Genomic DNA, 17,730 nt, shown 5'->3' with positions numbered 1-17,730 from the left:
TTCGACGGTTGGATATAATGTTAAAATGTTTTACGGTGGAGATTGAGGGCGTAGCGTGTACATAATGTATTTAATAAAACACGTGTAATATTGAGTCCCGTCAAAATAGTGAAATACCAGGCTTCCATCACCAACATTACAACCATCAAATGATTTATGTATTTTATATACATTACCCAATATGAGATTAGCCGATGATAAAAATGCTTATTAAAAAGTTTTATACAGTGGTCAAATTATAATTCATTATATAATATAATAAATTTGTTAATTTTTAAAATAATTATTTTAAAATAATTCAAATAATAATTTATAATTGGATAATAATGTAAAATATTTTATATTACCAGTGAATATGCATTAAACTCATACCCAATACGACTAGTTACACTTAAAAATAATCATAACTTATCAAATAAGTTTTAATTAATTATTTATTTTGATAAATTATATATTTTGTTAATATTTATATGGGAATTCAACGTTAAGTTAAATATTTTAGATGCATTAAAATTAATGTTTTAAAATTATTTTTTATTAAATAATTGTATGCAAAATTTATTAGTTAAATTTTCTTAATTTTGGTGAAAATACTCTTGCTTAGGCGAATATCAAATTACTCTGACGATAAAGATAAAGATATTTTACTTGAGACAAAGGTGGATATACTCTAAAGATACATCACTTTAGACCAAGGTCAAATTAATCTAGTTAAGAAAAATCATTTTTCCCCCTTTTTTACTATTATTTGGACCTAAATAAATGGACATCTAAGGCTTCACGAACTAACCATGGTTAGGGTTAATTGATGAGACAATAAAGTATTTTAAGTTGGCATGGCACAATCTAATTGTGGTCAGAGTTAATTATCTACTCAATAAGACACATTACGTAATTTTATAACATAACTATCAGATAATGTTCTTTTTCTTAATTTCTATAGAGATTAAAAAACACAATATGATATTTCATCTTATTTAATTATATGAATTTAATAAAGCATTTGTGGGTTATTTCATTATATTACAAATGATTAATTACAATTAATATATTTATATTACCATTTTAAAAATTAATATATAAAATTATAAATAATAAACAATTAAAGATATTGTGACTATTATTTAATTTATTAAAATTATATGATCAAATGACCTATTTGGTCTTTTATCTTTTAGAAAGTTCATTTTGATCATTTATGTTTTAAAAAATGATCAAAATGGTCCTTTCGTTTGTTTTGAACTAACATTGTTAATGATTTTTAAAAAAATTGGTAGCTAAAAACTACTACAAAAATGTAACCATTTTTTTCTTCTCCATTTTCCTCTTTCTCCTCCTCCTCCTCCTCTTCTTCTTCTTCTTCCTTTGATTGCAGTCTCTTCTCCATTGCAGAGATTCAAATATGAAATTTGGGAGGTAAGGTCAAAATTAGATTGATTCCAAATTGAAGTGCACCCATCATAATAAGTTCAACTATGAAATTAGATTGAAACCTAATCCAGAAAATTGAGGTTTTTGTTTTCCACCAATCATTCTCGCGTTGGTTGCATTGTTGAAAATGGAGAGTATAACACCCCAATTGAATCACACCAAACTGAGAGGGATCCAGAGGCTGTGTAGGTATGAGACTATGCAATTGATGATAACTTAAATGAATTGATTGGTACTACCTATACCAACAAGATGCATATACTTCACTTAAGAATTCCACAATTAAACATGTTTATCTTGTGGGATGGTTCTGGAAAGTTCCCCAAAAAGCATGTGAATGAGGACAAAACATTCTAAAAAGTCTTGTGTTGGTTTGTGGGGACAATCATTTCTCCTGAAAATAGCCGAAGCGGATTGTCGATGTCTCGAAAAGGGCTACATATGAAGGATTTTGACCGGTGAAGGGTTCTAACCAACAAGGATGTTGAGTGAAGTGTCACTGTGTGAAGTGTTATAGTGTGTGAGTCGCCGATAAGTCGACAATCAGGATGTTACATAGAGCATAGTTCGGGGTTGAACATAGTGAGCATGACAAACATGATGATGACGACAACGCACAATGCGAGGGTGCACCAATGAAATTGTGAGCACATGGTAGTGCAGGTGAGGATGGTAGGGATCTTAGGCATTGAAATCAATGGAGGTGGCACGATTGCTGATGACAAAGGAACCGTTGGACAATCTCAAAGCTTTGGATTTGGTGGAAAGTTGCAAAGAGAATAGTTACCTATACATGCTTGCCATGGGTTGGAGCGTAGTGACGTTTTGCCATGTTCAGGCACAAATTAATCACTACCTTTCTTGGTACGTAGTGTCTTGTCTGGTGAAGAACCGAGAGGAGGAAGGAGATGAAAGATGAAGACGAGGAAGGAGACAAAAGACGAAGACAAGGAAGATGAAGAAAAAAATGGTTATATTTTGTGGCTACTTTTAGCTGTCGATTTTTTAAACTCATTAATGGTGTTAATTCAAAACAAACAGAAGGACATTTTGGTCATTTTCTAAAACATACAAGACAAAATGAACTTTCTAAAAGATAAAAAAACCAAATTGAACCGAAAAAATAAAATAAAGGATCAAATAAGTCATTTGACTAAATTATATGAATTAGCTAATGCTATTTAATTCTTAATAAAGAGCCAAATAAATAATGCATACAATTATTAAATAAATAATAACTTTAAATTATTAATTTTAAGGCGTAAATAACTTAGTACCCATAAAATAGGATATTTTGATTTTGGTACCTTTTTTTTTTGGTTCAATTTTAGTACTTCACATATTTTTGTGTTTGATTTCATTATTCGTTGTTAGTGAACTTTCATTAACTAATGACATGGCTAATAGAACGCCACATCATCAAGTCTAGGACATACAAAAATTGTTGACTCATAATAATTAGGTATCACAACGAGGCGGGTTGATGACGAGTTTGACTATTCTCATCTCCGTCTTTGCAAAAGAAGGGACAAGTTTGGGTTTGGGTTCTTAAAAGGGCAGGGAAAAAAATAAAAGACAGGTTTGGGTTTTATTGGGTTCAAGAATATCCGCGAGGAATTCATCTCACTTTTAAAAAAAAAATTGTTAATATGCTTTAACCACATTATCAATTAATGGAAGTTCATTAACAATGGATAGTAAAATTAAACATAAAAATATATGATGGACTAAAATTGAAAAAAAAAATAATCAAAGTTTAGATACCAAAGATAAAATAACCTATCTTATAGGCACTAAAAAATTATTTGAGCCTATTATTCATGTATGTTTAACTTAATGTGGCATGATCAAATTTATGTTAAATATATAACTAATTAAAACTTACCAAATAATTTATAATTATTTTGAGTGTATCTAAACATATTAGGTAACTTATATAAAAAAACATAAATCATCTAGTCGTAAACTTCATGATGGAATGATAGTATGTTTTAATGATAACCAATATGTGATGTGCGCGCACTTGATAATGTGTTACTTTATAAGATTTAATAAAAGTTTTTTTTAATTGAGAGCATAACAAATTAAATAAGTTTTTTATTCGTAAGAATTAAACACGGTACTATGAGCTTTATAACACTCCCTCATTCTATTCTACCAACTAAGCTAAACTCTCTTGGTATATTAAATAAGTTTTAAATAAGAGTAAATAAGTTATATATTTAAGTATTAGCGAAATTGATATCATACAAAGTGTTGAGGAAAATAACACAAGAAGGGGGAGGGGGTTGAATTGTGATTTTATAAATTGTTAACCTTTCTTAAAACAAAACACAAGTTATTGTCTGATGCAGGTTTTGTTTAAAGAAAAATAATAAAAATATGTGAAAAGCTTGATTAGATGATGATGAAAAGATTTTCACAATAGATCAAAACAGATATAAGATCTAAAAATAAATCTAAATCCTTTGTTAGTTAAAACTAAGGAAAGCAATAAAGAGAAAAACACATAAAGTTTATATTGGTTCATCTATACCATCGAGATTACGTCTAATTCTTGGCAAACCACCAAGTTCCATTAACTTTAAAAAGTTACAAGTATTTGTTGGGACTTTTGGCAAGTGTACCAATTATCGTTGTAGGTTTCACATCTATAAAAGAGTTTGTCTCCACAGGAACTTGAGTTTACTTAATTCATTCGGATAAAGGTTATTAGTTTAATAGTTATGTACAAATTCAATCGAATGTCATTTAGTTTTGGTTTGACTAACTAAAGATAACTGAAAGTAAAAAAATAGTAAAAATAACAGTTTTACGGAAATAACAGAATTCAATGCATCAGAAATACGAAAATTGCGGAAACGATTTAAATTAATTCAAGAAAACATAGGATTGAATTTCATCGTTCATACCCTTAGTATCCTAATGAGATTAATATGCATAAATCATTTTCTAAAATTACTGATGCATACATAGTTATCCCAAGTCGATTCCTCGCACTTGGAACCTAAGAACATTTACTGAATATTGATCCCTCGCATATGCAGTAAATATCCCAGTATTACAATTATATTCTCGTGCTTTTTGCAATCAAAACGTTATGCTCTATTCCTAGCAACGTAACATAAAGAGTAAAATCATTTGGTTCAAATTCTAAGATTACTTTCCAGTCTCACTTAAAATCCAATTTCATGCACTGGTAATCAAATAGAATCAAGCATTACGAGTATAATGAAATAACCAATAATGAGTAGAAAAAATTAATACATATATAATATCAAAAGGGATACATAAGGGTACAAAGATTACATCCAATCCTTAAGAAAAACTAACTGATCATTGTGGAGAGCACAAGACTAACAAGAGAAATGACGAAGGAAGTGATCCACGATCACAACTCTGCAATGCCTCGATTCCACTTTTCCTCTTCTTCTTCTACATTTTTCTCTTAGCTTTTAGGTTGCTAGATATATCTGTTCCTCTTTCCCTGCATGGCTATTTATAGAAAAAGCCATTTAGTGCAGGGGAAACTCGCCCACGTGAGCTGCTTGCTTAGGGTTGTAGGTATCAGCTCGCCCAAGCCAGTGGCTTGCTTATGACTGAAGTTTTCTCTTTAGCCTAGGCGAGCTAGATGGTAGCCTGAGCGAATTTGGGGTCAGAAACCTTTATGAAAAGACCATTTTGCCCTTCCTTTTAGCTTTGTTTCAGGATCTAACAAACAACCATCAAAACCTACAAAATCATGGATGAATCTTTCATACTTAAACAGCAATATTAGTAAATGTACAATATATGTAAACAACTAGATTTAAAGGTAATTTATAAGAAAATTATTACAATCAAAGGATAAGTGCTAACAATTTAATCCAAAAAACAATTGAAATTTGGCACTTATCAACTCCCCCCAACCTAGAACCTTACTTGTCCTCAAGCAAAGTAAAGAAAAATTACAAATAAAAATAGTATAAGTATGCTTAAAAAATTATGAACATTCTTTGTAAATAATCAATCCTTAAATTGATCATAACATTTTTTTCAAAATGCAACAATTAGAAATGAAAGCACAAAGATGGATTTCACAGAACCAAAAATGAGATTAAGATCATTTCACATTTTGTTTCTATAGAACATCAGAGGAAACATTGGATTCATTTAAACAGAGGAAAACCTCTCAAAGGTGTATAAATCTCACACATGCAAGTGTTTCATCTCAATTCCAATCACAGATATGTCATAAATCAATTTTGCAAGTCATCTCCCATCAAATCAAAGATAATGTGCATAATCATCATGGATCAATAGGTCTTTTTAAGGTTGGGCCTAGTTTTGAAGGAAATCTTAGTTTTTCTGAATATTCAAACATACCTTGAGAATAGGAGAGCAGACATAAAAATCTAGCTAGTAACTTAAATGAACGATCAGTTCCTATCCTTTTTCATTTTAACCAAGTTATCACTTCTTTCTATTTAGATATTTACAACAACTTTGTACATGATTCAGACATTTATTTATCCATAAAGAACTTGTTTTTTTTCCTTTTCAAGTGTTTGGCTCAAAGGGCTTGCAAATGGCAAAAATAATATATATTGGGATAGCTATTTAGCCAATGGCTTAAACTGTAAAGAAAGAAAGAATGCCTAGATCATATCCATGAATCATATGTTATGACAATCATAAATTCATGCAAAATCAACTGTAGAATATATCAATGAGGACACTCAATGTAAAATTTGTGGTTGCACATAGTTACTAAAGCTTAATACTTGTTTCCATATTCAAATCAAATAAGTGTTTCAAAAGTTGTTCTTTTATCAAGTCCATGCAAAACTATCTGAGTTCATTTGGTTTTTGGGAAAGTCCTTCATTGTTTTTTATTCTCAAATGTTTTCAAAAGAAATCCTTTTGTTGTGTTCTGATCCAAAAATAAGTTTAAAAAATATTGGTTGTTGATTCTTTCCAAAACATGTTATGTTCAAGAAAAATTTTCTATTTAAGTCCCAAAAAAGAGTTATAATCTATAACTATACTAATAGAATATCAAAGCACACGTAAATTAATCAAAATAAACTCGCGTAAGTAAATAAGGTAATAAAGTGCTAAATTTTAATACAAAATAATAAATAAACATAAAGACAAATTCATGAATTTTGGAAGGTCATGGCTGAGGAGCTCAGTCTCCTTGATGATCATGGTTGAGGAGCTCAATCTCCTTCAATGAAATAATCAACATGATCTGCCATGTCTTCATCTTCCTCCTGAAAAATAGTTGTCCCCGGGCCATGCAATAGCTCTAACAAAATAGATTAGAAATTCAAAAACATAATTCGTGAATAAAGACTCAAAAAGTAAGTTTTAGACATATAAGACATAAGATTAAAGTAACACAAATTAAGACAAAGCTTAAAAACACTGGGTTGCCTACCAGGAACGCTTCTTTAACGTTTTTTAAGTTGGACGTTATAGTTGTGGTTGAGACTTCACTATTTCACCTTCCATAATTCTTTTCTTCTTCATAAGCAAATCCTTCATGAATTTAGCATATGTTGGCATCTACTCTAATGCCTCAAAAAAAGGAATGTTAATATTCAATTGTTTAAAAATATCTATAAAATGCTTGTACTGCTATGAGACCCTAATTTCATCCTGGTATAATACTTTTATCATTAACATATGATGTTTTGATCATTGCTAATCGAGTTGTGGTGTTTGGCACCGGTTGTGGCACAAGACTGAGGGGTCGCTGAGGGTTGATGTTTGATTGTTAGACCCAGAAACAAAGCCACAAGGAAAGGGGAAAAATGGTCATTTTCTAGAATTTTTTGGACCCTAGCTCGCCCAGGCTAGCATCTGGCTCGCCTGGGCGAGCTAATACCTTTAAGCCTAAGCAATTGGCTTGCCTAGGTGAGCTTCCCCTGCACCAAATGACTTTTTCTATAAATAGCCATGTAGAGGGAAGGGTTTAAGGCTTGGCAATTGAAGGAATAAAAGGAAAAACGTAGGGAGAAAGAGGAGAAGAATAAAACAAAGCCGAGGTGTCGCCGAATTGAACCGTGGATCGTTTCCTACATCCTTTCTCTTGCTAGCCTTGTAGCTTGTGCAACAATAAATTAGTTTTTCTTAAGATTTTGATGTAATCTATGTACCCTTATGGGTCCTCTATGATATTATGTGTGCGCATTTATCTTCTTTGTTTATCATTGGTAATTTCATTTTATTCGTAAGGCTTAATTCTAGTTTATCACTAATGTCATGAGAATTGGTTTTTTAGTGAGACTGGAAGGTAATAAACACAACAAAAATGGAAAAAAAAAAAATCAATTCACAACCCAACTTCTTTTCATCAAATATCACTTGAGATCGTTTCAAGATCCAACACCTTAACGATTCTCTCCAATTTTAAAAATTTAAAACGTCGTTTCAAGGTCCAACACCTTAACGACTCTTTGTTCGCAATTAAAATAAATCTTTCAAAAACATAAAATCAATTCAACACACTAACATTTAGACCTAAAGAACTACGTAGGTCTAATTTCCTCATTGCACCTGAGGATACGTAGGAGGAAGGGCAACACCCTTGTCGATTCAAAAAAAGAAAATAATAAAAAAAGAAAAATAAATAATTTTGAAGTCACATTTTGCACACTCGATTAAAGGCTGTCGTCCCTTGTAACGAGCACATGGGGTGCTAATACCTTCCCTATGCGTAGAATTATATTTTAGACTTTCACTTATTAAACGCCTTCATTATTCTATTAGATACTTTAGGTTTCATTGTATTATTTTTATGAGTGCAATTCCTTTCACATAGGAGAGGAAAGGATGAACCTTGTTTCACTTTAATTCTATCAATTCAATACTTCATCTTGAGTTCTTTATTTTTTTTCCATACTTAATGTTTTTATTTGATTGACCATTTTATAAATGAATTCAGGAATTGACTTGCGCTTTGGCGAGCCTTGTTGAAACCCGAACATGAATCAAATACTTAATTGGGATTATCTCTAGGGATAGTGTAATCTTGGTTAAGCCTCACCAATTCTCATCCATTAATGTTGATTGCTTGTGTCGGTGAGTCCAAGTGATTGGGTATCGGGCAAGTAGTTTAGAATCTGTGACTATGCGGGAGCTGAGGTAAACTACATTAGTGAATTGACAATGAACAAGAGATATGAGTAGAGAATTGTGAAATTACAGTTGATCGAGTGAATTCCAAGTCCAAACCTAGACATTCATTCATCAAAATCGATATCACCATCCAAGTCTAGTATTTCTATCTTTACTTAATTATTTTGTGGCAATCACAAAACAAAAATACAAAAGTTATTTCTTAGTTAAATAATTACATGAAATTTCTCCTTTATTCCTTTGGGAGACGACTTTGACGATAGTTCAATTACTACATTATGATTGGGTTACATTTGGCCTATAACTTGAATCTACTGTAAAATAAAATTATAACAAGTTTTTTATTACGTTATCAGGGAATATATGAATTTTTTATTTTTATTTGATTAAGAACTTGTAAATATTTGTAAATAGACTGATAAATATTGTAAATAGTTATAGATAATAATAGATAAATTTTATCAGGTGTAGATAGATTAATAGATAATAATTAGAGTAAATAGAGTAGGTGTATATATCTTTTAGATTTAACTAGTTCTATATATCTTTTAGATTAGATGATTTAGTTAGTTAGTTATAGATTAGATTTTATTAGAATGTAAATATCTATTATCTTCTGGGTCGTTAGTAAAAATTCTAAAATTGAAAATTCAAATAATATCCACCATATCTTTTAAGATTTGATTGATATCTTTTATGAAATTTTAATTTTAGTTTTATCATGTAAATATATTATCTACTTGATTGTAATTTTCAATTTTTTTGTCTTTACTGACCTATCTTTTGAAATTATCTTGTCTAATTATCTTATAAATAATTTCACACTTAATTTTTTCTTCCCTAATTACTCATAATTTTTTAATAACATTATATACCTTTTTAATTTTCAAGTTTAAAATTCTTATCTCTAATCTCTACTAGTAAATATAGTATGTATAATTTAATTGGTAGATTTATCTTTTATTTTTAGATTTTTTTCATTTTATTTTTAAATTTTCATGTATATATATATATATATATATATATATATATATATATATATATATATATATATAGATACGTATCTTTTATTTTTCTATTTTTAATATATCTTTACCAGCTAATATAAATTAGAATATTAGAGTAGCTATCTCTAATTTTTATTTTCGGATTTTATAAAATTTCAAAAATAATATATACATACCTTTTTTCTGTTTCTATCTATTAGTAAATATATCTTAGATTATCTAATTAGAGTAGTTTTATTTGTCATATTTTATTTTCCTTTTATTTAAAATATTTTTGAAAAATCATAAAAATATATAACTTTTTTATTTTTTCTGTTCATTATAGGATAATTAGTTTTTTTTTTAAAATAATTATATTTTAAAAAAAATTAAAAAACTAAAAATAAATATATCTTCTATTTTTTGTTATCTTTTTTCTTAATTAAAATGCTAACTATTCCTTAAATAAATCTAGATATAATTAGCATTTTAATATTCAAATTATATCTCTTATAATTTATTTTAAAAAAAATAATTAAAAATTATATTTTATTTTCTGATTTTTATTTTTAAGTACTTACGATATTTATCTTTTATTTTTAGATTTTAATATTTTTCTTGATTAGTTAATTTTTCAAAAATTTAACAATCTTTTTATATATTTTATTTTCTATTTAAACTGACCACTCTACTCATATATTCTATGTTTCTTTTTTATGCTTACTTGCTAGATACAAGAAGAAAAATGGTTTTTCTAACTCCTCTTGATTCTAAAACCAAAAACACTGTTCAAAAGCTAAAGGGAGAAGCTTCGCGTGCAAAGAAGTAATTGTTTGAAGAAGGATCATCTTTAAGCTCGTCAACTAAAGCAACTGAAATAGACAAGGAAGGAATAGCAGAAGTAGAGCAAACCATGACAAAATAAGCAACCAGTCAAGGAATCGTCATCATTTTTAAAGCGATGGCATTTTTGTAAATATGAAAAACATTTCGAAGATGACTTTCGTGAAAACTATCCTTGTATAGCTGAAACCATAAAACAAGGACGATTTTTAATTAAGACCGTTGTCGATATCAAGTATTCAAAGACAGTTATTTTCAAAAACCGTCTTTGAATGAGGACCGGTTTTTATTTTTGCCTCTTTGTGACATCCTGGAAATTTCTACCCGAAATTTTTGTAAACGGTACATTTTGTATGATTATATATATAAGTATTATTCAGTGTATATGCATATATGTTCCTGGTAGAAGTAGGAATAGTGGGGGCAAGATACGTGGGTTAGGCTGATTAAGGAAGAGAAATCCATAATTGGAAGGTTATAGGTTAATTCTCAATTAATTAGTCTAAAAATCATCATTTTGCGTGTAACTTAAAATTTAACAAAACCAACCTCTAAACCACGCTCAGGGTTTTATTCTGAGCGTTTTGATATATATATTGCCTACTTTCAAAAACTGGCCCCGACGGACGCAGAGGAACGCGAGGAACGGGAACCAGAGAAACGGCATGCAAACCGAGGCAGAATTTTTTTTTTTAGCGTTGCAAAGGTCAGATTTTCCCCTTTTTGTGACTGAGTATGAGTCACATCAAGAGGAAAAAGTGGGCCCTTTTTGCTCCACTCAAATGGAGACATGTGACATAGCTTAAAATAAAATAATAGAAAAGAGAAAAGCCTTTTTAAACCAAAAAGCAACACTCTCTCTCTACTCACTCAGCCCCAAAATTTCAGAAAGCTCTTTCCTCTCTCTCACGTTGCCATTCTCTTCTTCTTCCTCCACCATTGAAGCTCCAACAAAGCTCCAACCTTTGGTAGCCATTTCTGCTCCAAATCGCGAAAGGAAGGCATTTTCGGAGTCGTGAAGCGCATCTCTACGTGTGGGACTTCGAAATTTCAGGTTTGGGTAGACTTCTTTCTCACTTGATTTTCGTGGGTATTGGGTTTTGGGAGATATGATGGGTAGTTTTGCTAGGTTCCTGCTTCATGATAGTTATTTGTGAAGAAATTTGTTGAAAGCATGTTGAACTTGCCATGTTTGGATGAGTTAAGTTTACCCACTCAGTTTTAGGGTTTTTATGATGATGTTTGTGATGTTTATGTGCTGAAATTGCTTATGGAAAACTGTTAGAGATGAATGGTAGAGTTAACCTAGGGTTAGAAATTGAGAATATGGTGTTATGAGTGGAAAAAAAGTGAGGTTTTGAGAGTTGGAAGGCCAAATCTGGATTTAGTGGTATTTGGAGGTTAAAGTGAGTTAATCCTAGCTTGAAATGTCATTTAGGACTTATGAGAAAGTTTGGGCTGTGCTAGAGAGAAAAACAAATGACCAAAGTGAACAAAGAGCCATTTCTAGGGTAAAATTGGGTGTTGAGGAGTCAAATTTTGGTTCGGTGAAATTTTAGGTGTAAATCCAGTTTGAAAAAGTTTAAATTGATGTTATAGACCTGTGAGAGGTGAGAGTTTACTCCAAATTTACCCCATTCTCAATTGCACTTCTCAAACCTTGAAAATCCATTAAATTGAGGGGTTTTGGATACCTAGATTTTGTGTTGCTTTAGTCTGAAGCTTGTCCCTTGTTTAGACATGATTGATACATGATTTGGGACTTGTAGGATTCGATTTGGGAAAAATTGGATGAAGGCAAGAGTGGTTTTCGAAATCTGCACTTTATGCAGAATTTTGCTGTTGAAATGTGCAGCAGAATTTTGTATAAGTGCAGAAAAATGCTTGTGTATGGCTGGTTGTGAAAAGGGTAGTACATATGGGGTTCTGGATATTTACTAGCAGATCCCAACGGTCAAAATGTAGACTTATGTACTAGGGACTTCCAGTAAAATTTTCAAGTCGATCCAACGGTGAACGAATTGGAACGAAGGAAATGTTACTGGCGTCTTTAAGTGAGAAAAAGCTGTGATTTTTGGTTTGAGTTTTGGGCAGAGTTTTCTGCCTTTGCCCTGTTTTGCTTGGTTTTGTTAGTTTGTGATGAGTGGATGTTGAATTACTTGGATGTTGTGGAAGCTTGGAAGGATTGATGGGGACCCGGCGTTGAGAGGAACGAGGATAAGGGCTACGTGGGAGTACGTGAGCTCAGTTGGAGGTGGGCAACAGGGGATGGTGGGTTTGTACGTGATTTGTGGATGTGGAGAACTTGTTTTGCACCATCGCCCGACCACCACCTAGTACCACATGTGATGGATACCCCATAGTCCTACAAGCTTGAAATGAGGAAGTGTGGAAGGGTGAGACTTCCTACTTTTATTCGTTGACCACAGAGTGGTACCTGGAGATATGTCGCGGGGGTCAGGAGACCTTGGGGACGTCAGGTGGGGTGCTATTGCCCAAAACCAAGCTTGACCAATCCCGACCCAACCCGGGCATAGTCAGTCAATGAGAACCTGTGATGTACCTAAACAGGCGAGCTCCTGGCAGTCAACAGATAAAAGAACAAAGACCACAAAGCAAGGAGGCTTGTGTGGTGGCTGGCCAGCTGTGAACTTTGATTGATATATGGGATATGGCCTCTGGTAATCGATTACCAAGGGTGGGTAATCTATTACAAGGCTTAAAAGTGAAGACAGGAAGCTAAGATGGTCTCTGGTAATCGATTACCAAGGGAGTGTAATCGATTACTAGGCTTAAAAATGAGGTCAGGAAGCTAGGAGGGCTTCTGGTAATCGATTACCAAGGGGGTGTAATCGATTACCAGGCTTAGAAATGAAGGCAGCAGGTTGTGGAGGCCTCTGGTAATCGATTACCAGGCTGTGTAATCGAATACATAGAGGAACATGCCACTGGTAATCGATTACCAGTTATGTGTAATCGATTACACATTGCATTTTTGCAGGTTTCATGTCCTGAAGCTGTATAATTCGAGTTTGGCCTCTGGTAATCGATTACCAAGGCTGTGTAATCAATTACCAGAGATGAAAAGCCTAAAGATACCCCTTTTACTTGCATGTAGTGGTTATGAGATGCATTGTGTTGCGGCGTAGTTAGATTTTCGTGAAAGAGTCTACCCTTTTCTTTTCTTTCTTGTAGATCGTGATGGCAGCGCAGCTAATCTATGATCGAGTGGAGATGGAGTGCCTAGAGGGAGCTTGGGAGACCCTCGAAGGCAACATGAGGTGCCGATTTTGGGGCACGATTCAATTTACGGCTACTTCATTGGTGCATCCAGATGAACCCGCGCGCACGCTTCAGCGTACTATGGAGTGGATACTACCCACGCCTACACCATACCGTCTAGTGGAGCCAGTCCAAGTTATTGAGGTAACGTCATCCGAGGAAGACCCTGAGGAGGATCTCGAGGAGCTACCTCTTGAGCCTGCTATGAATGCTCTTGACTTTCTAGAGGGTGATGAGGACCCACTCCCTGAGGTGGATTCTCCCGAGGACGTCATGTCAGCATCCGAGGCAGACTCTACGGAGGATAGTGGCCCTGGAGAGATGGCGATCAGTGGAAGCTCTTCATCATAGTAGACAGTTCTATGGACTAGTTTTATATACTTTTTGAGGGTGGGTGTATCTAGGACTGACTGTTAGGTTTACTCTTTTGATTTTGTACGGGTAGACCTGTTGTATAGGAATTTGATGATTGTACACATGTGGCTGAAGCTACTATAGTGGATACTTTTGCTTTGGATGACACTATGTATTTTGTAAAACTCCCATATTTTGGACAGCTTTAAATGATGAACGTATTTATGTTTAATCTTGTTATTTGAAAAGAAAGCATTAGCAAACTTCATTTGCAAAAGAGTTTACCGACCGTATTTTGTTTAATTATTTTCACGTGACGACCTAAAGTAATGGTTGGTATACTCTGCCTTTTGAAACAGCAAAATAGTTTAGAGATTATGAGCGGTAAGAAAGAAATGACTCCGAATAGAGTTGTGAACTGGCCATTCAGGACTCTATAGTGAGGATTTTCCTTCTGAACCTAATTATTGTGAAAAGAGAAAGAAATGAAAAAGAAAAAGAAAAAAAAATTACCATGGTTTCTGTTATTTAAATCATTACTATTAAACCAATCATTATTTTGGGGATGCCACACTCTTCGCCTCCACTCACTCCATCTTTCAGTGAGGCCATTTTCACTTAGTTGAAGGTTCTAGAGAGAGTATAGTGGCCCTCAAACAAACACCTCTGAGTGACGGCCAGGTCTGTTGGTGCGCCACCAATAGTGACACCTTTACCTCTTCATACCCGCCCTACAACTCCCGACTGATCCGTAATAGCTCCTGCGATGTGGTGGCGCGTGGACGCGCCACCGTCCTCTGCGGGCTCACCAGCACTAGCCTTCGTTTCCACTCCACCTTAAATGACACCTTAGGAATGGAGCTGCACATGGGAACCACACGCTTTATCGGGACGACCACCGCCATGACAAAGAGGAAGAGCTTCAGACCCCTAGGGTTCATCACGAACTCGAAACTATGACTCACTGAGTGATGCACGTGGAAAAGAAACAACCTTATATGTTGATTCTTCATTTGTTTTATTTAAAAAAATGTTTTCTCTCCGTCTAGATCTTTAATATATAATGCCTAAACTTAAATGTGATTCATCTTCTAGGTGGATGAAGAGCTGGATGCATTAATTTCACGTATAAAGTTGAAGGAAGGAAATAAAAAGTTTTGGAAACATCATTTTTCAGGTGAGAGAGAATTGAAGAACAAACCTCATCATAGATGGTCACAGGAAAGGGAAGTTGAGTTGGCAATCAAAGTTACCCAAAAGGTAAATAGCTAAACCTTGACTATTTTTTCCTTTTAGCTGCAAGCTTGCTTCTTGTTGAAATGGTTATAAATGCAGAAGGGATCTATTTAGTATTACAAAAACAACCCAACAATGTCGATGCGTACTTTGGAAGAAAGGTAACATCTCGGCATTCAAAAAGTTGTGATCTTTATTTGGAAAGATTTGTTCCCTCTCCGACTTGGGTAATGAAAGCATGGGAAACAACTCAAGATGAAATGATGACTGCTGGTGGTTTGGATGCTGTGGTTTTTAACAGATTGGTTGTGTTCAAGTTGTTCAATCATTTTAAAATTGAAACTTTTTGAAGCTTCATGTCTTATATTGTGGCAGGCTATGGTGAAATGGTTATACTATAAGTTTTAATCTGAAATCCACAAGATGTCAACCTACTAAGTGAAGTTATCTTAATCCTATATAAGTTGAAGTGAACATATGGTATGGTATTAGGCTCAATTATTTTTATATTTCCTTTGTTTTTGAAGTCTACTTTCTGGATGCACCTGGTCCTAGGAATCATATGCCATGAGTATATGTTTTGATAACATGGCACCAACATTATGCACTACAAAAACTCTAAAATCAATACTTATTAAAATGTTGGATGTGTTGCATGACAACTTTATGATTTGCTCAAGTCTCTGAAATAAAGGAAGCCAAACATTAAAAGTGATCTGTCCTATAAGGGCACTGCCAACTAATTATTTTTTTAGTATACTAGATACAATTATTACATGCAAATGGATGGTAAAGCATAATGTATAGCATCACCTTATCACACATGTTAGTTAGTTGCATGGATCATCTCTATGATTTGTCATGTTACTTGTAGCTCAACCTTAGGACTATAAATCACTGACTACTATTATGGAAACAACAAAGAGAAATGAAATCACCTCTTTCAAGAAGCATCTGAGTGTTTACTATTTTTTACTATATTATATATAGTGATGCAATCCTACCCTGCAAGGGCATTGGATAGAAGACTCCAAGAAGATTGGGCCAAAGATGCAAGAGAAGACCCTAGGGTTCTCATGAGCCTTAGGGTAGATTTCAGGCCCATGGGCTAAGTATAAACCCACTTATCTTTGTACATATTAGATTAAGGTTTCATAATTTTTGGGCCTTGTATTTAGGGCTCCACAATATAGGTAAGGTACCATAGAAATGTAGGATTTTTCAGCCCTTGTATTTTAGGGCACCTAGACTAGTTTTTGCATTAGGGGTAGTTTTGTAATTTCACATGCATTAAGTGAATATTTGATGTGTGTGGTTGGAAATAAATTTAATTGAATTGGGAGAAGTCTAATCCAATTAAATTTTAGAGGGGGAGGTGAGCATTTGCTTGCTACACCTCATTGCCACATCATATAGTCACACTTTGTATATGTCCTTCATGCTTTACATGCCTCATGACACCTAAGCACACTTAGTGGAGAATCTTGGACTTGATCTTGGATTAGTGAGCTGAACCATAGCTAAAATTCACTAATCATAATTAGTGAAATTTTGGCTCCACAAATTCAATTTCAAATTCAAGTGAAATTTGAATAGAAATTCAAATTTCCCTCCAATTTTGTGTGACACTTAGGCTATAAATATAGGTCATGTGTGTGCATTTTGGAACTTTGACCATTTGAGAATTACACTTTAAAGTTCAGACCTCATTTGAGGCACAAAATTTTGTGCCCCTTCTCCCCCTCTCCTTCCACTCATCTTTTCCTACCTTTAAGCTCTTATTCATGGCTTCCTATGGTGGTGAGCTTCTTCTTGACTCATCTTCTCCCTGAAGTGGCGTCTCCTCTCAACTCTTCTTCTTCTCCATTCCACTGCCATTAAAATTCAAGAAGCAAAGGACTCCATTGATGAAGAAGATCCAAGGCCTACAAGCTCCAATGGAGCTACGTCATATAGTCACTAAAGCTTCTAGGATTTCTGCCAACTACATCAACTCATGCTTAACTTTAGCTTGGTTTTTATGCTAATAGTGTTGGATCAAGTGGCCTAAGAATAATTAAGAAGGGGAGGAGGTTGAATTAATTATTCCTAAACCTTTACTAATTAAAAATTTACTCTTCTAAGGCTTTTACTAAGTTGTTAAGTGAATAAAGAGTAGAGGAGAAAACTTAACCAAAAGTAAAGGCGGAAATTAAAATGCACAGCCGAAATTAAAAGAGTAGGGAAGAAGGAGACAAACACACAAGAGTTTTTATACTAGTTTGGCAATAACCCGTGCCTACATCCAGTCCCCAAGCGACCTGCGATCCTTGAGATTTCTTTTCCAACCTTGTAAAAATCCTTTTACAAGCAAAGATCCACAAGGGATGCACCCTCCCTTGTTCTCTTTGAAAACCTAGTGGATGTACCCTCCACTAGAACTGATTCACAAGAGATGTACCCTCTCTTGTTCTCAGTCAAACCCAAGTAGATG

Source organism: Glycine max, chromosome 3 (assembly GCF_000004515.6).
Source record: "Glycine max cultivar Williams 82 chromosome 3, Glycine_max_v4.0, whole genome shotgun sequence".
Classification (NCBI taxonomy): domain Eukaryota; kingdom Viridiplantae; phylum Streptophyta; class Magnoliopsida; order Fabales; family Fabaceae; genus Glycine; species Glycine max.
The sequence above is the reverse complement of the archived record's forward strand: the minus strand, read 5'-3'. Positions refer to the sequence as shown.